Below are 22693 nucleotides of genomic sequence, written 5' to 3'. Positions count from 1 at the left end.
AATCCCTGCCTCTTTTCGTTTAAATTTAAAAAAATGTAAACATATTCCAGGCAATATGTAATGTAATGTATTGCATATCACATTGGTACAAATGTTGCAATAAACAACATTACGATCTTGTAATAAAACAAAAAAAATGACAAAACGTCTCAGGTTACGTCTGTAACCATAGTTCCCTGAGAAGGGAACGAGACGATGCGTCACTGTTATGCTTTTGGGAACGCCTCCAGCGTGACTGCGTCTGAAGCATCTATGTCAACTAGTCCAATAGGAAACATGACCGTCATGGGCGGATGACGTCATGACCAGGAAATGATAAAAGAGCACCCGGTGCAAACCGGCATTAGCTTCAGAAATTGCCGAAGCAAACCGACACAGGGATGCAGGAAGTATGGCAGGGTGACGCATCGTCTCGTTCCCTTCTCAGGGAACTATGGTTACAGATGTAACCTGAGACGTTGCCTATCGAGGGAATTTGCGATGCGTCACTGTTACGCTTTTGGGAACGAGAATACCCAAATCGTCAGACTTTCAAATGCCTGAGTGTCAGCCTGTTGTCACACCACCCTAAGCATTATTAAGCACATGTGAACATGGGGCAGCCTCCAGGTTGATATTAAACCTGACAAATGTGAGAGGAGAGGACCAACCCGCCGCATCACAAACATCTTGTAGAGAGACTCCAGATAAGAGAGCTTTAGAAGCCGCCATACTCCTTGTAAAATGGGCCCTGACCGCCAAAGGGCAAGGCAGGCCAGAAGACTCATAAGTCAGAGAAATAGCCTCGACTATCCACTTGCTAACTGTCTGCTTTGAAGCAGGAAGACCCCTCTTGGGAGATCAAAAGCAGACAAATAACTGATCAGATCTCCTAAACGCTGAAGTCCGATGCACATAAGTGTCCAGTGCTCGCACTGGGCATAAAAGGTTCAATCTTTCCTGGTCCAGAGAAGAAAACGGTGGAGGACAAAAAGCCTGTAGCACAATAGGCCTCGGAATCATGGTGGGCACCTTAGGCACATAGCCTTGTTTAGGGTATAAGAATGCCTTGACCATCCCTGGTGCAAATTCAAGGCATGTAGGGGAAACCAAAAGGGCCTGAAGGTCACCGACTCTCTTAAGGGATGAAATAGCTAACAGAAACACTGTTTTAAAAGTGAGAAATTTCTCTGAAACCAAATCCAAGGGCTCAAAGAGAACCCCAGATAAGCCTTCAAGAACAGTAGCCAGATCACAATCCAGCACCCTAGTGCGAGTTTCAGGCCTCAGCCTCAGTGTGCCACGGAGGAAACGTGTAATCAAGGGGTCTCGACCGAGGGAGGTACCCCCCACTAGGGCGTGGAAAGCCGCAATGGCTGCCACGTAAACCTTGAGCGTGGAAGGACATAGACCTGACGAGAAACGCTCTTGTAGAAACTCGAGAACTGTGTTGACTGAACAATTAACCGGGTCCCACTGGCAATGGTGACACCAGGAAGTAAAAACTTTCCATTTAAGTGCATAAAGTTTCCTCGTAGCCGGAGCTCTGGAGCTTAAAATGGTCTCAGCTACTTCCACTGACAGACCACTGATGCGACTTATGAGTTGGGCCCCCTCAGAGGCCACACCCATAGTTTCCAAATCTCTGGCTGGGGGTGAAATATCGTGCCCCCTGCCTGAGACAGAAGGTCTCTCCTGATGGGCAACTCCAGGGGAGGCCTGTCAAGAAGATGAATGAGGTCCGCAAACCAAATACGACTTGGCCAGCGTGGTGCTACTAGCAATAGACTCATCCCATCCTGGCGGATTCTCTCCAGAACTCCTGGGAGCAGAGCTACAGGGGGAAAGGCATACAGACGCATCCTCGGCCATGCCTGAACCATAGCATCCAGCCCCAGGGGGGCTGGTTGAGTGAGGGAGAACCAAAGAGGACAGTGCGTCTGTGCTGAGACGCAAACAGATCCACTTCCGCCTGGCCATACACCCTCCAAATCTGCTCCACCACCTCGGGGTGGAGCCTCCATTCCCCCGGCCTCAGCCTCTGCCTCGACAGCGTGTCCGCTCCTACATTCTGGGCCCCTGGAATATATACTGCCCTCAGTGAGAGCAATTTCCCTAGGGACCACAGGAGGATCTGGTGTGCCAGTTTGCACAGTGGATGCGAGCGCAGACCCCCCTGTCAATTTAAATAAGAGACCACCGATGTGTTGTCTGTCCGGACAAGCACATGATGGCCCCTCAGCTCTGGGAAAATATCTCAAAGCCTTGAAGACAGCCATCATCTCCAGGCAATTTATGTGCCAGGAGAGATGATGACTCCTCCACAGACACTTAGCTGAACGGCCTTCCATTACCGCTCCCCAGCTGGTGAGGGAAGCATCTGTCGAGATAGCCACTCGATGGCAAAGAGCTCCCAACACCGGACCCTGGGACAGGAACCAGTGTTTCCTCCATATAATCAAGGCGTGGAGACACCGCCGCGTGATCTTGATCATACGAAGTGGGTTTCCCCTCGGGGAGAACCCTCTGGTCCTGAGTCACCACTGCAGAGGTCTCATGTACAACAGGCCAAAAGGTATCACGTTGGACGCTGCTGCCAAGAGACCTAACAGTCTCTCGAACTGTTTCACAGTGTGTGACTGGCCTAGCTTTAGCTCCTTTGTGGCGGAAAGGATAGCAGCTACACGAGCGGGCTACAGCGTTGCTCGCATCGTGACTGAATCCCATACCACAACAAGAAAAGTGGTTCTCTGTACTGGAGAAAGCACACTCTTCTTGGCGTTGAGCCTCAACCCCAATTTCTGCATATGTGCGAGAACGACACCTCGATGCCGAACCGCTAACTGTTCTGACTCTGCTAGAATCAGCCAGTCGTCTATGTAGTTCAGAATGCATATGCCCTGCAGCCTGAGCGGGGCCAGAGCTGCATCTACGCACTTCGTGAACTTGCGGGGTGATAAAGCTAGACCGAACGGAAGTACCCGATATTGGTATTCTTTGCCCCCGAAAGAAAACCTCAGGAACCTCCTGTGCTGAGGGAGGATGCAGATATGGAAGTACGCGTCTTTCAAATCTATCGTGACGAACCAGTCCTTGTATCTGATTTGAGTCTCAATCTGCTTGAGTGTCAGCATCTTGAACTTGAGTTTCTGAACTGAACGATTCAATAGACGAAGATCTAAATTGGGATGCAACCCTCCATCCTTTTTTGGAACAATGAAATAGCGGCTGTAAAAACCTGATTCCCTGTCGAGTGAATACACCTGCTCTATAGCTTCTTTCGCTAATAAAGCCTTCACTTCTTGCTCCATCACCAGAGCCTGCTCGGGGTGTACCAACGTGGGCAGCACCCCATTGAAACATGGAGGACGAGAACCGAACTGGATTCTGTATCCTCTCTCCAGCTACAGGGGGAAAGGCATACAGACGCAGCCTCGGCCATGCCTGAACCATAGCATCCAGCCCCAGGGGGGCTGGTTGAGTGAGGGAGAACCAAAGAGGACAGTGCGTCTGTGCTGAGATGCAAACAGATCCACTTCCGCCTGGCCATACACCCTCCAAATCTGCTCCACCACCTCGAGGTGGAGCCTCCATTGCCCCTGCCTGAGCCTCTGCCTCGACAGCGTGTCCGCTCCTACATTCTGGGCCCCTGGAATATATACTGCCCTCAGTGAGAGCAATTTCCATAGGGACCACAGGAGGATCTGGTGTGCCAGTTTCCTTCAATCTGCAGGACCCAACGAGAAATATTTGGCAGATTCCTCCATTCTGTCATAAATTCTACTATGGGAACCAGCCTCTCGAGGCTGGCCTCTGATGTACTTAAAACACTCAGCCCGGGGGCCTGGAACATAACGGCAGGAACCAACCGGACTGACTGTTTTGAATCCCCCTCAGAAGGTTCCCGTCCGATGCAACGTCGAGTCGACGTTGCGCCAGACGTTCTCTGGCGACCACTGCGCCCCAAAGCACCAAGGGTGGCGGGGTGGGCAGAATTGTCCCCTGAGGACCCCGAAATGAACCGGGCACCGTATACTGAGGTGTACACCAGTTCACTTCGGTTGGGGCCGTCCTCACTGGTCTGACACCCGTCAGGACCTTTTCTTTTGCGCCGAAGCCTTCTTAGCCTGAAGAACGGTCCTCAGATCCGGCTTCGACTTCGATGGGCAAAGCTGAGGCCTTCAGAGACGATACCGAACCGGGCGACAGATAGCTTGCGAGCGTCTGAACCTCCTCGGAGCTAGAGCACTGAGGCAGCTTTTGGACCCTGGGGGCTTTGCTCTACCTGTGAGCCGTCTTAGGAGTTGGTGTGGACTTTGGAGAGAGATTGGCTTGACTAAGGTAACGTACAGATCACATAGTTCCACTTTGTTCTTTTTTTCGCGAAGTCTGTATGTCCGGATCACCCAGCGCTTGCCTCAATCCTGCTATAGTCCGTTTCCCAATAGGTGTGATCATCTGAGTGGTAGGCAGATGCAGAGGAGGAAGATAAAAGTCTTGCCGGGGGTGGTGAAGACTGGCCTTGACGTATTGGCGAGCGTAGGGCTGTTCTGGTAGGCGTGTGGCCATGTGAAGAAGCCTGGGGCTCAGGTCCGATGTGCAGTGTAGGAGGAATAGTCCTGGAGCCGGTGTTCTGACGATTCATGCTACCCATCAAGATGTGCTACTTACAGGTTATGCGCATGTACACTCAGTTTTCTTCTGCATTACCACGACCATAAATCTATGCATCCTTGCTGTCGAGACAGGTCAAAGATTACTATTTTATAATATTTTTTTTTAACTTTTAACACCATTTTAAAAATCAAAACATTATAGTATACAGTACCCATAACTTCGAATTTTAGTATAGTTGTATTTTCATATACTGTCATTTTTACTTGTTGTCAAATGTGATAATTGCTAGATCCTTTAAAAATCAAAATATGCTCCCCATACACTTACCCTGCTTTAAATTAAATAAAGAAGTCATAATAGTATGATATTTACACCATTTTAGAAACAACAGAGAATGAATCGACATTCTCTGTGATCGATTTCCGCTTGGGTAGCATTTTGTCTTTTGACAAGGCAGCACAAATTGTCAGACTCTGCTAGTGATTCGTGCAATGGTAGCATTTTTCAACAAAGCTGCAGAAATTGTCAGAACAACAGCAAAATGCAATGGCGAATCCCTGGGGATGTTTGTTTCCTTGTCAGATGAAGAAGTTTGGTGTGACATGGTAGCAAAACGGCGAGCCAAGATGCTGAAAAAGGAACATTAGTGAGTCAAATGAGTAAATATATAGGTCTCCAACTCAAGCTGATTGGATAGACATGTTGATTACTGATTGTCGACAGCTGGTTGGAATGATGTGATAATTGAATAAATTATTTGAAACATCATTTGTCGATAATTTTCGCCGTCCAACTAAAATACTGTGGTGGCGAACCATCAACGCAACACATTAATTAATCACCTACTCGTCAGTCACCTATGGAATAATGCAGGTTTCACCCACATAGATCAATGTGCTACCTTCAAATGGTGCACTGGTCAAATTGCGGTTGAAAAAAAAAAAGTTGGGCATGAAATTTAAGGTCCCACATGAAGTTTAAGACATCCTAATCGGAAATTCCAGATTTCAAGACATTTTCAGACCTTAAAAATCAAAAATTTTATTTAAGACATTTCAAGACTTTTTGAGGACCCGCAGGGACCCTAGTACTCTGGCTCCACCTCCGTGGTTCGTCGTCAAGGCATTCCAGAGATCTCCAGAGCCAGTGATGTCATTTGAGTACATTGGCTCTCCATCTAAGCCAATGGATCCATCTGCCGAGTCTCCGTTGGTTGTCCCGCAGATCCCATCAGTCATCGCTACACCATCTCGGCTCCTTGAGTCCGCCGTGGGCCGTTGGCACTGGTGAGCTCTGGGTCTGTGCCACCAAGCACCCTACATATGCACCTCAAGGAGTTTGTTGCCATCCCCATTCCGTCACTCCAGCCTCTCACCGTAACTTCTACATCTCCTCATCCACCTCCAAAACACCCTCCAGACCTTTGTTCCGTTATGGCGTGAGTTTGCGCCTTGCTGATGGGGGGTGTACTGTTCAGTTCAATTCAAATTTATTTGTATACCGCTTTTCACAATACATATTGTTTTAAAGCAGCTTTACAGAAAGTGCATTTCAGAAATGTACATAGAAAAATACAGTTAGTTAATCATTTATTACTTTAGGACATAACAAATCGCCGGCATTGAGTCATCTCTTCACAGGCATCGAGTCTTCTCTTCACAGGCGTTTAGTCATTTCATCGCTGGTGTTGGGGCATCTGAAGTCTCCGTGAGAGGCTGGATACAAACTGGACAAGGCAGGCCCAGCTCAAAGGAGGAAGCTGGTAGTCAACAAGGTGTGAAAGCAGGAGTAGAGGATGAGGTGTATAAAGGCCATTTCACAGGCCAAGCAGGGAGAGTGGATGAGATGGGAGGGTGTGGAACAATGCAAGATGGGCTGGCAAGACCTCTGCTCATTGGAAGAGAGTAGGATCAGTTTAATTATTAGGCCAACATATGATGTTCTCCCATCAAAGCAGAACCTAAACCTCTGGGTAAGAGAGGATCCCTCGTGTCCTTTGTGTTCATCACCTGCCACATTAAGGCACATTTTGACAGGATGTAATGTATGCTTTTAGCCAAGGTCGGTTTACTTGGCGCCATGACCAAGTACTGCAATGTTTGGCTTTAGCATTGGAAGGCAAGCGTAGTATTACCAATAAGTTGCCGCCTGTTCTAGCAAAACATTACACGCAGAAGACAACATTCCTCTGCCCAGGCGAGCAACCACGAAGAAAAGTACAGTATAGTTTTGTTTAATGGCATATCAGCATCTGTGGCTATTTTCATGGCAAAAACTGATTTACAAAAATACAAGAGTTACATTTTATACAATGAAAATAAAAACAAAGCAAACAGAAACAGCAATTAATACTTTACAAGACTTTTAACATTAATGTGATACCTGTTCTGGTAAATTCTTACTAAAGTCCTTAAGTGAGTTTGCTGCCTTTGCTGTTGATGATGTTGTTGTTACTGCTGCTGCTGATGATGATACTGCTGGATTTGATCTGAGACTGTAGACATTAAAATATACAGAGATATAGGCTATTAGCTGATTAAACCATTTTTATGTGACCATGACAAGATGTAAAGATTGCTGACAGTGTTAGGAACTGGCTCACTAGTTCACTGACCAGCTAAAGCTACAGATTCTGCCCAGGCTGCTATAGTAGCCTATAATAATACAATAATAGTATACAGTAGTAACGTTACTAGGGGAGATGTTCACAGAGGCTTTTGCACACAAAACATAAGATACTGGTAAGCCTATGTGATAAGCCTATACACTTACCAGAGTTGTGATAATAATTTGTATGGCAATCCACATTTTTTAAATAAATACTGTAATAATAATAATAATAATAATAGTTTAAAGTAAAAATAATAGTTTTTAGTCAAATAACACCCCTCCACACCCGTGAAACTTTTCTCCCTCAAACAGCAAGCTAACGTTAACGTTTTGTGTACAGAAATGGACCATGGTGAATATATCAGCTTGTCAACCCTATTTGAATATTTGAAACCAGTTGAATATAAAAAGTCCAGTGCAAAGTAACGTTATTCCGCTCGTCATCGTCAGCTGTCAGTCAGTTGGTGACAAGAACAATTCTCCGTGGACCGGTCCGAGCGCTTCAGGTGCGCACTTTAATATGGGGGGACACAGCTGTATTTAACAACAATTTGTTAATATTGTGAAAATAGACCAACATTTTGTTACTTTAATTTTCAAAATAACCAGTGGGGGAATGAACTTCACAGCCTAGGCTACTTCATAGGCTATTCACGTAAATTTGAAGTAGCCTACTTTTTCCCCTCACGGACAGCAACACTGGTACGCATTGTTTTACATTAAACTACACTAAAGTAGGCAATCCTATAGTTTAAATGTATCAACCTTGCAAACACTCAGATGCCATTACAAAAATAAGCAACGTCCAGAGCCATGAATTTTATTTTATTTAACACATTTAAAGTTGCATAAAATAATCAATTCTAAATAATAATGTACATAATTTTTTTTTTTTCGCTTTCGCGTTTCCACAAGATAAATAAAGCCACACAATGGTGACGTATGAGTTGATGAAAAAGAAGAAGAAGAAGAAATAACTTTTGGCTGTAGGCTGTTAACACTGGTTTGTCTGGCTATTTGATTCATGAAAACAATACTTTTACGTTTAAATGTGAATTTGCCGTCCACCAACGAACTCTCGGCCACCCTTTGAAAAAAAAATGCTGTCGTCACCAGCGCAATGACTTACGGGGTAGGATAGGCCGCGTAGGATCGGGTAGGATCCATTTATGTATCCTCTCGTTCTCGGCGAAATGAAGGGTGCATTTGGCGTTGCTTTTGAATCAGGGAAGCATTTGTCGAGATGTAAATGTGTTATGGTGGCACTCAGTTTGTTTGATGCAGAGGGTTCATCATGCAGGCATGAGGCAGCAACTCAACTATAACTAAACCCTTGACCAATATGGAATTAATTGTCTGCGTTTTATCAACAACACCTTTGTCATCTGCTGTTGGTGTATTGAGCTACAGTTTGTTCCTAATATCAACTGCTGCTTGGACACTTGGATTCAGATCGTTGTGAACTCTTCCGCTCTGCACTTAAGTACTGTTTCTTATTACTTGTGGGACTCTAAAGACTGAACTCTTGGCTACCAAAGACATTATTGGGAAGAGCTGAATTATCCTGATGTATTGCCTTGTAAATGAATGCCTCATGTATTTTGTATGGTTACTGACTGTATGGTGATTTATGGTATAATACACATGGCTCATTGAAATGCGAAGTCTCTGGTCACTCACTTTATTATGTAGCAATCAAAGCTTTCTTAAAAGTAGATGTTACAGACTTTGTTATGGACATTGACAGTAGTGTACCGTGGGGTCTCAGTCAGGGCCTTCAGTAACGATCATCACCTCCCCCCTGGGGCGTTCTGTCACTGCGCATCAAAATTTGATTGGCTAATGAGACATGTCAGTCAAAGTTAAGCTCAAATGGGCACTAGTGCTACTAGTGCTACAACTACTAGTGCTGGTCCACGGAGCTGTGATGCGTTTAGATGACCATATATGGAAAATACAGCTCCGCCTCAACAAAATAACCATATTATTTCAGGAAATATAATCGTAAAAATGAAGATTATATATATATATATATATATATATATATATATATTATAAATTAATTGAATATTATATTATATTATATTATATTTTGACAGGGCCAGCAGAGAAGGCCCTGATGGCCCTGACAGCCCACCACTGGACATTGAAAAATCAAATGCTGCCCAAAGAAGCTCATGTGGCACTGAACCAAATGCATTAGCCAAATCCAGGAATGTCACATGGAGCTCCTTCCTCTCCTTTTTAGCTGACTGAATTCCTTGCCAGATAACATTGATGCACCCTGAGAACCCTGGAATGCCCGCTATTTGAACTGAAGTGTCAATGAAGCCATTCTTTAATTGGTAGGTGGGCAATCTTTCTAGCTCAACCCTAGATGCTTTTAAAGTGCCTTTCTTCTCACTGGTGAAAAATTTCTTTATGAATTTGAATGGGTCTTTAGCCCTCGCACGTTCCTTCTTTTTGTAGCATTTCCGTAAGCACTCGACTCTGCGTAATGTTGCCAGCTTATCTTTTATGGCCCTTTGTAAGAGATTGAGTCCCTCCTTCTGAATTTGTTCAGCTATTTTTCATTGCTTCCTCAGCTGTCTCCTTTCTCTAAATAACCTTTCAATTTTCTGCTGCAGTCTAGACATTCCAGGAGTAGTTTGTGCTTTTTTCTTCCTTTTCACACCAAACCTCTCACTTCCATATAGTTGATGTCCCCAAATTTATGCAAATTTACTAAAACAGATCAACGTGACCATGACTGACAGAGCCTTTTTAGAGTTTAACAGTCGTGGTCACTTAGATCTGTTGTTGTATCTGTTGCAGCATGATGATTCACAATGTATATATTATGGGGTCTCTAAGACTCTTAAAAAAATAAAAAATAAATTATTTAGCAGGGATGTAAATTTATTAAAATGGGCATTTGTAATGTTGCAAAAGACGTCTATTTCAAGTAACTGCTGTTCTTTTGAGCCTTCTGTTCATCAAAGAATCCTAAAAATAATAATAAGAAATAATAGGAATAATTGATAATAAAATTTTCCTTGAGCATCAAATTCTGAAGGTATGTGGAGTATATTAAATTACATTTTAATATACATTCACATAGACATAGTTATTGCAATTGTAATAAATAAATAATAAAAACTCTTGTTAAATCCCTTTCCATCACATAAGTTTAATCATGATGACTGGTTGTATATTTTCATATAGTTTCTCATATGATTTTTTTTTTTTTTACACAGGTCTCCAGAGGGAAAATGTCCCATTGACTTTCAGTTCTGTAACCTCAAAGTAAGATCAACCAACACACACACACACACACACACTCTGCTGTGTCTGCTGAAGGCTGTCTGCGCCGTCAGGCTTTGCTGGAGCTGTGAATATGGATCTCTTAAATGCTCATCTGATGGGCGAGTGTGATCTGTATTTGTGATCATTGGTGTTTGTTTTCATTGTTTTGCACAGAGACGATCATCAGCGCTGATTTGGCACACACTTGACTGCTGAATTTGTCTCTTTAATGTGCTGTTGTTTCTTGCTTACTGTCTTGATTCCTTGCAGATGTTAGAGATCTCACTGATGAATGATCAAATGCATTCATTTGTATAAATACAATACATTCACATGTCTGAGATGAACAATAGATTTGGTTCTTCAGGAAGTGTCATTTGAACAGATCTGCATCCACTCTTATTCAACTTTAATCGAGTTTAAAGCCCAATATATACTTCTGCGTCCATCTCACACCGTAGATGCGTCTTAACCTGACGTGCACCTCTCCAAAAATGTAGCGTGTCAATTCTACACGGAATGCAAACGCTGTGATTGGTCTGCTAGAACCCCTCCCTTGGGTTTCACATGCTCCCTCTGCATGTGTAATTGCACGTCAACACGGATAACGACGTAGAAGTATAAATGAAAACCGACGCGTAGCTTAAATCGCTGTAGGTTCCGACGCAGAAAAATAAATAAGCCTTCGTGGTTTGACTTATCGAGACTGTTTTCCAAAGATGGCTCCTGCCTGTAGTGGACTGTCTTTATAAAGTAACTTCTTATTAAACTGCCTGTACACTTACAAAGTTCTCAATGCTTCGTTTTGCATGTAGGGACCCTCATTATGTTACCGTGTTAGTGTGGGGCTATTATAGTATAGTATACTTTATTGTCCCCTAGGGGAAATTTGTCATGGACTCAAAGTGCGTGGTGCAAAGTAGTAGCTGCCATTACAAGCAATAATACACATAGTAAAACAAATACCAGCTAAAGACGTACATGTAGACTACACACACACTCATGACACATCTAATGAAAATCTAAAAAAATAAATGAGAATAAAATAACATACAATACTAAAACAACAAGCAGAACACCAAGTTATTGCACACTTCTCATTCCTCCTCGTACAATCTAAAAATTTTGATTTAAAATTTTGACGGAGTTGGGTATAAAAGAATATTTGTAACGGTTGAATTTGGTTTTTGGAATTCTGAACCTTCTGCCAGAAGGCAAGAGCTCGTACTCCGCATGAAGGATGTGGGACGGGTCAGACAGAACTCTCCGCGCCTGCCTGAGTACAGACTGCTCATAGATGGACTGAAGGGAGAGCTTTTCAGTCCTCCCCATCACCTTCATAGCAGTCTGTACCAGGCGCTGCAACTTTGATTTAGACTGTGTGGAGAGATTGCCAAACCATGCCGTCATCCCATACCTGATGACACTCTCCATCACTGCCTGATAAAATAAAAACATAATCTTCTGACTGACACCAAACACCCTCAGTCTGCGTAAAAAATACAGCCTTTGCTGTAAACGGGAACATAAATGATCAACATGATCACCCCAACGTAAAAGGTTATCCAGGTGGATACCCAGATACCTATAAGAAGTAACCTGTTTGATCTCTTCCCTGTGAATAGACAGTGGAGTATGATCCCCCACTGACCGAGGGTCTATTCAGCTCTAGTGTGGGGCTATTGTGAGCTTTGTTAGTGGTATTAACTAGTGATTTATTTTTTACTTATTATATGCCTCCATATACTAGTGTTATAAGTTTTTACAGATGAAATTCTTTACATCCAATTATCATGAAAACAAATCTCAGAGAACGGTCGGCTAGGTACCAATGTGTTATTAGTTATTAGAGTTCTCCTTTAACCTTCGCTCTTTCCCTGAACCTGGTCCTCTCTTCACTGCTGTTCTTGACATTCAATTTAACCTGTTTTTTTTTAACTCTTTAACTGTTTTATCTTTCTTCAACTTCCCTGTCTGCTGTATTTAACATCACAGACTGTAGTGAAAGTGGGCGAATTTCAAACAGCATTTTCGGTCCCTTGAAGGGCACTCCGGGAAGAGGACGCCATTTGTGAGTGAATAGTTTATGAAGATGATCTGCGCATGTTTTTTTTTTTTTTTTCACAAATGCACGTTAAAGTGACTGATGGAGCTGCTCACGTCAATTAACGCAGTGACACACTTCAGTCTGTAACACACAGCACATGTATTTATTTAATTAATTCAGAGCATTTGTGTTTTGATCACACTAAGCCATATTGTGAGTTTTGTTTTTATTTTGATTAATTAAGGTTTGATCACAACCCTCTTCACAGAACAGTTTAATTAATTTATTAAATTAAAACCACACAAATTTTGTTATGGTCGTGTGGTACTGGAAACACGAGGAGACGCGGAATACCAGGAAACAGGATGTTTAATTATCAAAACTTAGGAACCACAATATCACACATTACATGAACGAGAACGGACCAGGAGTGAGGAGAACACAGGGTTTAAATACACTAGAACAGACTAGGGGAACAAAGCACAGCTGGGGCAAATTAACCTAACACAGGTGAAGGGACTGAATACAAAAAAGAGGAGCCGGAAAATAGAAACAGGACTGAACCAAATACACAAAGAATGGGGGACCACAGGACACACATGTAACATTACGCCCCCTCCCAAAAAGGCGCGACCTCGCGCCGTAGAACTTCAATGGGGTGGGGGGTGGGCGCCCTGGAGGCTGACCAGGGCGAGGCCTATCCAGAGCAGGAAGCCTCCAGGGCGGAGCAGGACGTGGACGTGGCCAGGGCGGAGCAGGCTGAGGGCGTGGCCAGGGCGGACCAGGCTGAGGGCGTGGCCAGGGCGGAGCAGGCTGAGGGTGTGGCCAGGGCGGAGCCGGTAGCGCCGGGGCCCAGGGTGGATCAGGTATCGCAGGGGCCCAGGGTGGATCATTTTTCTCAGGTGGCCATGGCGGAGTCCTATATCCCCCCCCCAAAATTTTCTTGGGGAGAGTTACAGGCTCAGGAGCATGCTCTGGGATAGGCTCGGGACTGGACGGGACCAGCGGAGTGGGTTCGGGACTGGACGGGACCAGCGGAGTGGGTTCGGGACTGGACGGGACCAACGGAGTGCGCTCTGGACTGGACGGGACCAGCGGAGTGGGCTCGGGATCGGTGCTGGACGGGACCAGCGGAGTAGGCTCGGGATCGGTGCTGGACGGGACCAGCGTAGTAGGCTCGGGCTCGGCAGGGCTGGCGTGGAGCTCGGGCTCGGCAGTACAAGACTCCGGCTCAGGAAAAGCAGAACCTGGTTCAGGCGCTGGCGGGCAGGCAATGGGCTCAGGCGCTGGTGGGCAGGCAATGGGCTCAGGCGCTGGTGGGCAGGCAACGGGCTCAGGCGCTGGCGGGCAGGCAACGGGCTCAGGCGCTGGCGGGCAGGCAACGGGCTCAGGCGCTGGCGGGCAGGCAACGGGCTCAGGCTGGACGGTCTCTGGCGCTGGCTGGACGGTTTCTACAGGAACAGACTCTGGGACGATGGCCCTCCTGACTGCACGTACTGATATCAGTGGTAGATCAGCCATGCTAGAAATCAGCCCTGGACGTCCATAGACTGATCTGGTGGCTGCGTTGATGGTTGCCATGATATGACGTGCAGGCTTGCGAAGACAGTCGCGGAATGTAGGCTTGGGAGGGCTGCCATTGATTTCAGGCTCGGCGGGGCTGACTTGGAGCTCTGGCTCGGCAGGGCTGGCGTGGAGCTCTGGCTCGGCAGGGCTGGCGTGGAGCTCTGGCTCGGCAGGACTGACGGTGAGCGCAGGCTCGGCGGGGCTGGACTCGGGCTGGGCTGTCTCGGGCTGGAAGGTCTCGGGCAGGACGATCTCGGGCTGGACTGGTGTGACCGTAAGGGACGAACCACAGACCCAAAGAGCCCTGTCCAAAAACTCGGAAAACGGCAGATGGAGGTCATCGAGCAGTAGTATTTGGGCTAATGGATCGTCCAAACCACTCCAGAACCTCTGTTTGAGGAAATCTTCCTCCCAGTATGGGTCCTGGTGCAGGTGAAGATATACCTCCGTGAATTCCTCCAGAGAGGCCCCATTTTGATCAAAAATGAAAGCCTCCATCTGGTCGTCCATAATTGCGAATTTTGGTTTGGTCCGTTATTCTGTTACGGTCGTGTAGTACTGGAAACACGAGGAGACGCGGAATACCAGGAAACAGGATGTTTAATTATCAAAACTTAGGAACCACAATATCACACATTACATGAACGGGAACGGACCAGGAGTGAGGAGAACACAGGGTTTAAATACACTAGAACAGACTAGGGGAACAAAGCACAGCTGGGGCAAATTAACCTAACACAGGTAAAGGGACTGAATATAAACGAGGAGCGGGAAAATAGAAACAGGACTGAACCAAATACACAAAGAATGGGGGACCACAGGACACACATGTAACAAATTTCACGTGTGCAAAAACGTCTTGGGTTAATTGACTGTAAACCTGTTACCTGAAAAAGCAGAACGAGATGCTGCGCTGAGTCAGCCCTGAATGGAACACCTTTTTGTGAAACCGGCTATGAATTATGTGTGGGAACATGCCAAGGAACTTGCCCTTGAACTTGACAGCATAGTCAATGTGGCAAAAAAAAAAAAAAACTAAAGTATTGATAAGCCTTTCAGTCACAGGAAAATATAACATTGGGTGAAGTTTGGCAATATTTCTTAGATGAAAAAAAGGAATTCTTAACATGTCATGTCAAAAGACAAACTCAAATATAACCCCTAATTTGTTTTATTTAGTTTGGAACTCCAAAAACAGTTTAACATTAGTGAACCAGCTTTACGAAGCTGACTAGGAGAGCCAATAATAAAGACCTCTGTCTTATCACTATTAAGACACAAAAAGTTTTAGGTCATCCATTTTTTGTTTCAAAAATATAATGTGAGAGAAAAGAAACATCCACATTTTGACCATTCTTAGAGTAAATATAAATCTGAGTGGGATCTGTTTAGAAGTGATAATTTCTGAGTGGTCTTAACAGCAATCCGAGAGGAAATATATAAATGCTAAAAAGCATGAGGCCTAAAATTTAACACTGACAGACACCAGTAGGGCCATAGCCAATTTTAGACCTGAAACCACTCAAAAAATAAGATATATACAAGGTTAAAACGGTTTCAAGTTGGTTGACTAAGAGACTGCGATTGACAGTATAAAAAGCTGCACTAAGATCAAGAAGTATAAGGATGGAAAGAGAACCAGAATTTACAGATCATTGGTGACCTTGACAAAGCTGTCTCTGTGCTATGGAGTTTACGAAAACCAGACTGAATGTGATTGTGCAGCTGCAAAAACAGTTTTTTGCTTGAAATTGAAGGTTTGTTAAGGGGCAATAATAATTTAAATTGTCCAAATCAACATTTGCTTTTTTGAACAGCAGCAGTTTTCAATGCTTCTGGTACAACACCAGTGCGCTGACGTTCGTTAATAATCCTGAGGACAGCTGGAGTTAAAACAACCATATGGGGTGGGGTGGGATGGGGTGGATTGGGGGGTATGAGGATCAAGCGTGGTGGCTTTAATATGTGATACCCCCTAGTAAGCAACAGTCAATTTGAGAAAAAATTGTGAAAGATGCGCCAGAGAAACTAGGCAAACAGGGTGTTGAAGAGAAAACAGGTGTTGCATGAATTAGGGACATTGTCAATTTTAGAACTGAAAAAAATAAGGACATTATTATACAACTGATTTGAAACAGGCAAAGAGGTGCCAACGTTAACTGACTCAGAAAGAAGGACTCAGAGAGAAGGAAAGGGGACATTGTCCTGGCAAAGAGGTCCACCTCTGCTTTGTAGAATCTTTTCCAGATTTGTTTAACTACCTCAGGGTGGAGTTTTCACTCCTTGTTCGGCATACTTTGTCTGGCCAGTAAATCTGCTTCCACGGCAAGACGTACCTAGAGTGGGACCCAAGATGAGGAACTGGGGTCTGAGACACATAGAGAGGGTACGTAGCCTGCAGCCCATATCTCTTATTTGCCTCCATGATTTGGCCCTTGGATGAAATCCCCTAGCTTTGAGCCACAACTGATGTGCAAAAGGCCCAGAGGGATCACAATGGACACAGATGCCATGAGACCTAATATTCTCTGATACTGATGAACAGTAACTTTCTGCCCTAGCCTGATGTTGTTTAGATGGTGGTGTTTAGAATGGCCTCAACCCGTGTGGGAGACAGTCATGCCCGTATAGTGACCGAGTCCCATACAGCTCCTAAATACATCGTCCTCTGGGCTGGAGAGAACGTTGTTCTTGGCGTGGAGTCTCAACCCCAGAGAGACGAGATGAGCTAGCACAACATCTCAATGTCGAAGTGCAAGATCTTGAGACTGAGCCAGTATCCACCAGTCGTTAAAATGCAGATGCCCTGGAGTCGCAGAGGAGCCAGAGCTACATCCATACATTTTGTCTATGTGCGGGGTGATAAGCCTAGGCCAGAGGTCTCAAACTCAACTTACCTGGGGGCCGCTGGAGGTAGAGTCTGGGTCAGGCTGGGCCGCATCAAGTATTCCATAAAAAATAGTATTTAAGTATTCCAAAAAAAGGAGCACAACTGATTCAATCTTCTTAATCTTTATTATTAAGGTTTATTCTGAACTGTTCCTCTGAATTTGAACATTCCTTTCTGAAAATTAACGGTTCTTCAGAACATGAACGATTCTTCAGAAGATGACAATTCTTCAGAAGATGAACGATTCATCAGAACATGAATGATTCTTCAGAACATAGGCTTCTCTTGCCTACTCCTTGCTGCCAGAGACCTGGCACCGCTTCCTCTCACACAGCTGAGACACATTTGGCTTGAGGGAGGAAACAGTTGAAACCCTCAGTGTGGCTTGAAGATGCTCATCAGTAAGTCTGGACCTGTACTTTGACTTAATGAAGTTCATGGTGGAGAAAAGCTTTACACATAGATATGTGCTCCCAAAAAGGCACATGGTCCGCTTGAACATTCTGGAGAGCTCAGGGAAAGTACATTATTTCCTTCGACACTTTAATGGCTGAGATGAGAAGGCTTACCTTTCTGGACTTTCTTTTTATTTTGTTGCTTTCTCTGTGTTCGTCCCTGACCGTGGACCAGAAGGTTTATACCGCTTCCGATCAACGCGCCAGCAGCTGAGCACTTGCCCAATGTAACGTAGGCTAACGCAACCCCCCAGAAAAGATCGACAATAATCATCAATTCATTCAAATAATCACGTGTGGCTGAGGGGCGCCTTAGGATGATCATGTTTAATAAACATTTTTTTCTAACTCTGTGATTTCTCGATTAATGGGGAGTAGCAGATAATGTGAAGTAAGTCCAGGGTGACACTAGAGCGCGCGCCTGCGGCGCCCCCAACCCATTTGGCGCCCTAGGCAACCGCCTAGTTCGCCTATAGCAATTGCCGGCCCTGATTCTATCTTGTCTACAAACCACGTTTTGTCATGAAAAACCAGCAATAAAACGAACCAGAAATGATGCGAAACAGCACGTGCGCCTATACCCAGCGAAGAAGAGAACACAACTCGTGAATACGGACGTCAAACAGAAACACTGTTGCTGCACACTGTTTGTGCAACGATCTGCTCTGAGAAATGCAAAAAAAAATATAAAAACTAATAGCCTATTTACCTGGTGTCCTCATACCATGCGTTGCTAATTCAGTAAACACAACCATACGTGGACAACGACCAACACACACTGAGGAAAAACACAGAGCTTAAATGTACTGGGCCTAATGGGATAATTAACAAAACTGGTGGTGGGAATTTCTAATTAAACAGACAGGGAAAAACGTACAGGACTAAACCAAAATCACAAAGACAGGGGGAAAGAAGATCAAAAAACTAAACTGAACACATCAAAACCGTGACACTAGTGGTCCGTATGAGAGAATTGTACTCAAAGCACAAATTGTAACTGCTTTAATACAAGATACATAAATTTGTATGGTTGTGTCAAGCAGACAAAAACACAAAAATGATGAATAGGACATGTGGCTTTGCATGGTTAAACTGCGCACAGCTATTAGCACTTACAGTAGGTGGACAACCAGAATGTCGTTTACCGCCGCGGCAACTGCCGCAGTAAATCTACCGCGGCAAAAATAAACCAGCCGTATTTCAAAGTCGGTGGCGAAATGACCACCAGGTGGCGCAAAGGGGCATTTAGCGAAAGCAAAACGTAATTATGTAAAAGTAGCCTACATTTTAAATAGAATATAGCTTTAACTAGAATAGAAACTTTTAGGCTATAGGAGAACATTGTATTAATCAAAAGTTAAAATAGGCCTACCTCGCAGTCAGCGAGGTGTTGCTGCTTTCAATGACGCTATTGAGGAATGCGAAGACTGAAGAGCGCTTCTCTCGCGTGCGCACACTGACTGCTGAACAACCGAACTTCTGGGCTTTTGTCAGTGAGAAAAGTCGTGGTCGAGTGGTAGAACATTGGTACAATTATTTTGATGACACTGTTTCGAATCCCGCATAAACATGTATTAAAATTACCTTGCATTTCTATTTTACATTAAGGAACAAATCTCTTCCAACAGATTGACTTAATTTACATCTTCAAAAGCAGTTATGATAAAAAAAATTCCATGTAGATAAAAAAAAAAACACAACCAAGCTAAGCAAGTTGCGATTTGCCGGTGGGGTATTTCCCCCTCCACAGTAATCAATGCTATAATTCGCCTAAATAGACAATATCAAATATGTGTATATATATATTTAAATATGCAACACGCACGTTTAAACAACAAATAGCTTAATAAAATCTGAACCAGCGCTTCTGCGCCTCTATTGACACATAACATGCAGCGCGCGTTTCAGTTTCAGTGGCCTTAATAGCCTATTGTTCGACAAACGCGGCGGTGGTGACTTGAATTTATTTATTACTCATTGGACCGAACACATGGCTGAGTGGTAGAGCATAGGCCTACGGTTTTACCATTACAAACACATGGGTTCGAAGCTTGCTCAAACATGGATTACTATTATATTTTATATTTAGGCTATTAATGCAGAAAGATTTGTTGTAAAACTCTGTTACACCATTTAGTTTTTTTGCTTATATTTATAAAATAAAATGACCATGCATTTCTATTTTACACTAAGGAACAAATCTCTTCCAACAGATTGACTGAATTTACATCTTCAAAAGCAGTTATGCAAAAAATATAGAAAATAAAACTTAATGGGGTTCCATGTAGAATTAACCCCCCCCCCCCCCCCCCCACAGTAATCAATGTTATAATTAGCCTAGACCATATCAAATATATTTATTTATTTATTTTTAAATATGCAACACGCATGTTTAAACAACAAATAATAAAATCTGAACCAGCGCTTCTGCTCCTGTATTTGAGAGATTTCAGTTTCAGTGGCCTTAATACATTGATTCATGGCTTTTTAAAATGTCACGAATTGTTTTGAGGTGGTTTTGAACAAAATATTGAAATATTGAAGTTTATAATTGAGTATTTTTTGACACACCACGCCCAGTGTAGCAGGCCTATTCTAAAATCAGGTTTCTGCCATTAATTGTGTTTGACAAACGCGGCGGTGTTCACTTGAATTTATTTTTCTCATAACAGCTAAAATAAAATCATCTTTTAAACTGTAAAAGGTGTACGTTTTCGTGTAAAGTAGGCTTACACTCACAATAGGTTAACGACAAAACGTTTTCCTGCTCATGAGCGAATACTCACTGGAGAAACATATGTTTAGGCATTTTCCCCTAAGTGAACACATAGCCGAGTGGTAGAACTTACGGTTAGAACATGATGATGACATGGGTTCGAAGCCCGATTCAACATGGATAACTGTAGTTAAATTTTATATTTAGGTATTTATGCAGAAAGATTTGTCTAGTTCTAAAACTGTTACACCATTTAGTTTTTTTTTGTTGTTTTTTTTTTTTTTTTTTGCTTGTATTTATAAAAAAATATATATATTTCCATTTTACACTAAGGAAGGAACAAAATAGTATCCAACAGAATGACTTCTTTACATCTATAATAATACCAATCGTAATTTCAAAAGCAGTTCCATAAAAAAATAAAAAAATAAAAAAATACGAGGAGTTCTTTTCCAAAATGCTATAAATCCATTTCAATAGTTTTCAGGAAAACTACATTTTTTACCTAGACCCAGACATTTTGTGAATATTCAAATTAAATGTTTTATTGGTTCAGTCTGAACATGTTGAACAATGATTATTAAATCAAACAACAATATTGTTAATGATAAATTAAAAGTTTTTTTTTTTTCAAAACGCTATATAAATCCATCATTTTTTTTTGTAAAAATAAGGTTTGTCTTTAAAAGAAAAGAAGAAAAAAAAACAAGAGAACATGCAACAAAATCAGGGGCTCATGCTATAAATTAATATAAATTAAATTTAGTAAAACAACCTGAAAAAAGTAATGATAGTAATGTTATGTAAAGTTAGTCATTTTTAGTAAAGTGTCAAACCTGTAAAAAATAGTATAATTTCTACGCATGAAAAAAAAAAATTATTACAAATGATCAATAATGATAACGATATTCAAAAGTAGGGATGGGCCCCCCTCCAGCACATGCACACACACACATGCATGTATAGGCTACATAGAATGTGAGCAAAGCGGAGCGGCGTGACGCTTAAATATAAGTAAAAAACAAAACAAAAAAAAAACATTGGCTACGTTTCACATTTATGTTTAATAATATTATGTTACTTATTTTTATTATTTCGTCTATGTTGAGTAGGCTATATAAAAAGTGAACCGCATGAGATGATTAAGATAGGATCAAAAGCTACCCATATCGGAAAATATTTGAGTGGGTCAGACATGATTTTGACCACCAATTAAGTTTTGTTTTGTAGAAAGCTTGTAAATGTCGTTTCGGATAAATTCTATCTTCATTGTAATGTTTCATCAACAAATTGACTGGATTAACACATTAGAAGTAAATATCAGACAATATAATCAGGACACAGAGGCGCGATATGAACTAGAAAGCTTTAAATGTCTACTTTTAAACAAAACATTTAAAAACATTTAAAATAAATTGGCAACTCTCTGCGTAAGTAGGCTAATTCGAAGTAGCCTATGCGTTTAGGCCTATGCGCGTTCACTGCGAAGGCGAGTCAGCATCATCAACTTTGTCTTTGCTGCTGACACAGACAGAAAACGTCTCGGTTACGTATGTAACCCTCGTTCTCTGACTAGGGAACGGAGACGTTACGTCAGAAGTGACGGAGATTGGGGGTTTCGCATAGAAAGCCAATCCTCTTCGAGTATTTAAAAACGAGCCAATGGCATGCAATGCATTGGGGCTGCGGAAATTTGCATAGCGTACTCCGCCCTACTCCGTAAGTATAAAAGGAGGAAGTGAACGCAACCGCAGTACGTCTTCGCTGAGGAGCCAAGACTGAACTCGGCGTCTACCCAGCGATACAGCAGAAGTGGCAGGGAGACGTAACGTCTCCGTTTCCTACTCAGGGAACGAGGGTTACATACGTAACCGAGACGTTCCCTTTCGTAGTCAATTCGAGTTACGTCAGAAGTGACGGAGATTGGAGGTCTGTGCCATCACGCCATCTTCAAGCTGTTTTCCAGTGCCCTGCGAAAGTCTGGACCCCTCCTCTCTTTTTTTTTTTTTTTAGGGATCCTACTTTGACACAGGATTACCAAGGTACACTGGGAAACATATCCCGGGAGGGACATGCTACCAGATGGCTACCGAAGGGAGGACTTAAGAATACTCATATGGCCACGTAGGAACGCATATGGAGACACTGGAGCACCAACCGCAGGTGGCTGCTAAAATTTCAACTCCAGGGGTGGCAGATGGCTTGCCAAGGAAAGACACATGCTCAGAGAGGCTTACAGTGGATAATACACATGAGACGGTTACCATGGGGGAACCGTACGCATGGAGGCACCTAGCCAGCATCCAGAGCCACAGCAGTGGTGCCCGCATCGTCGGTGCTGGAGGACTCAAGACTTCAATGGAAGAACTGAGGAAATATCGCACTTATCCAGTCTGGGGAGTGGAGTGGCGAGCAAGCGAAGACACCTGAGCGGGTCCAGAACTGTCCGAAACGAGTAAGTGAGAGGACACTGGCTCAATTCGCAGATTATAGAATCTGGCGAAGGTGTTGGGTGTCGCCCAGCCTGC

General features: G+C 43.5%; 1 protein-coding gene across 1 annotated transcript in view; it reads left to right on the top strand.

Annotated features, from left to right (window-relative positions):
- Positions 1-22693, top strand: part of ptprda (protein tyrosine phosphatase receptor type Da) — a 945911-nt gene that overhangs the window by 310872 nt on the left and 612346 nt on the right. The window contains exon 3 of the mRNA XM_089127357.1: positions 10443-10491. The gene's annotated coding sequence lies outside the window, so the exon portion shown is untranslated. The remainder of the gene's footprint in view (positions 1-10442; positions 10492-22693) is intronic.

This window comes from Pimephales promelas, chromosome 1 (genome assembly GCF_988280905.1).
Source record: "Pimephales promelas chromosome 1, fPimPro1.hap1.1, whole genome shotgun sequence".
NCBI lineage: Eukaryota > Metazoa > Chordata > Actinopteri > Cypriniformes > Leuciscidae > Pimephales > Pimephales promelas.
The sequence above is the reverse complement of the archived record's forward strand: the minus strand, read 5'-3'. Positions and strand labels throughout refer to the sequence as shown.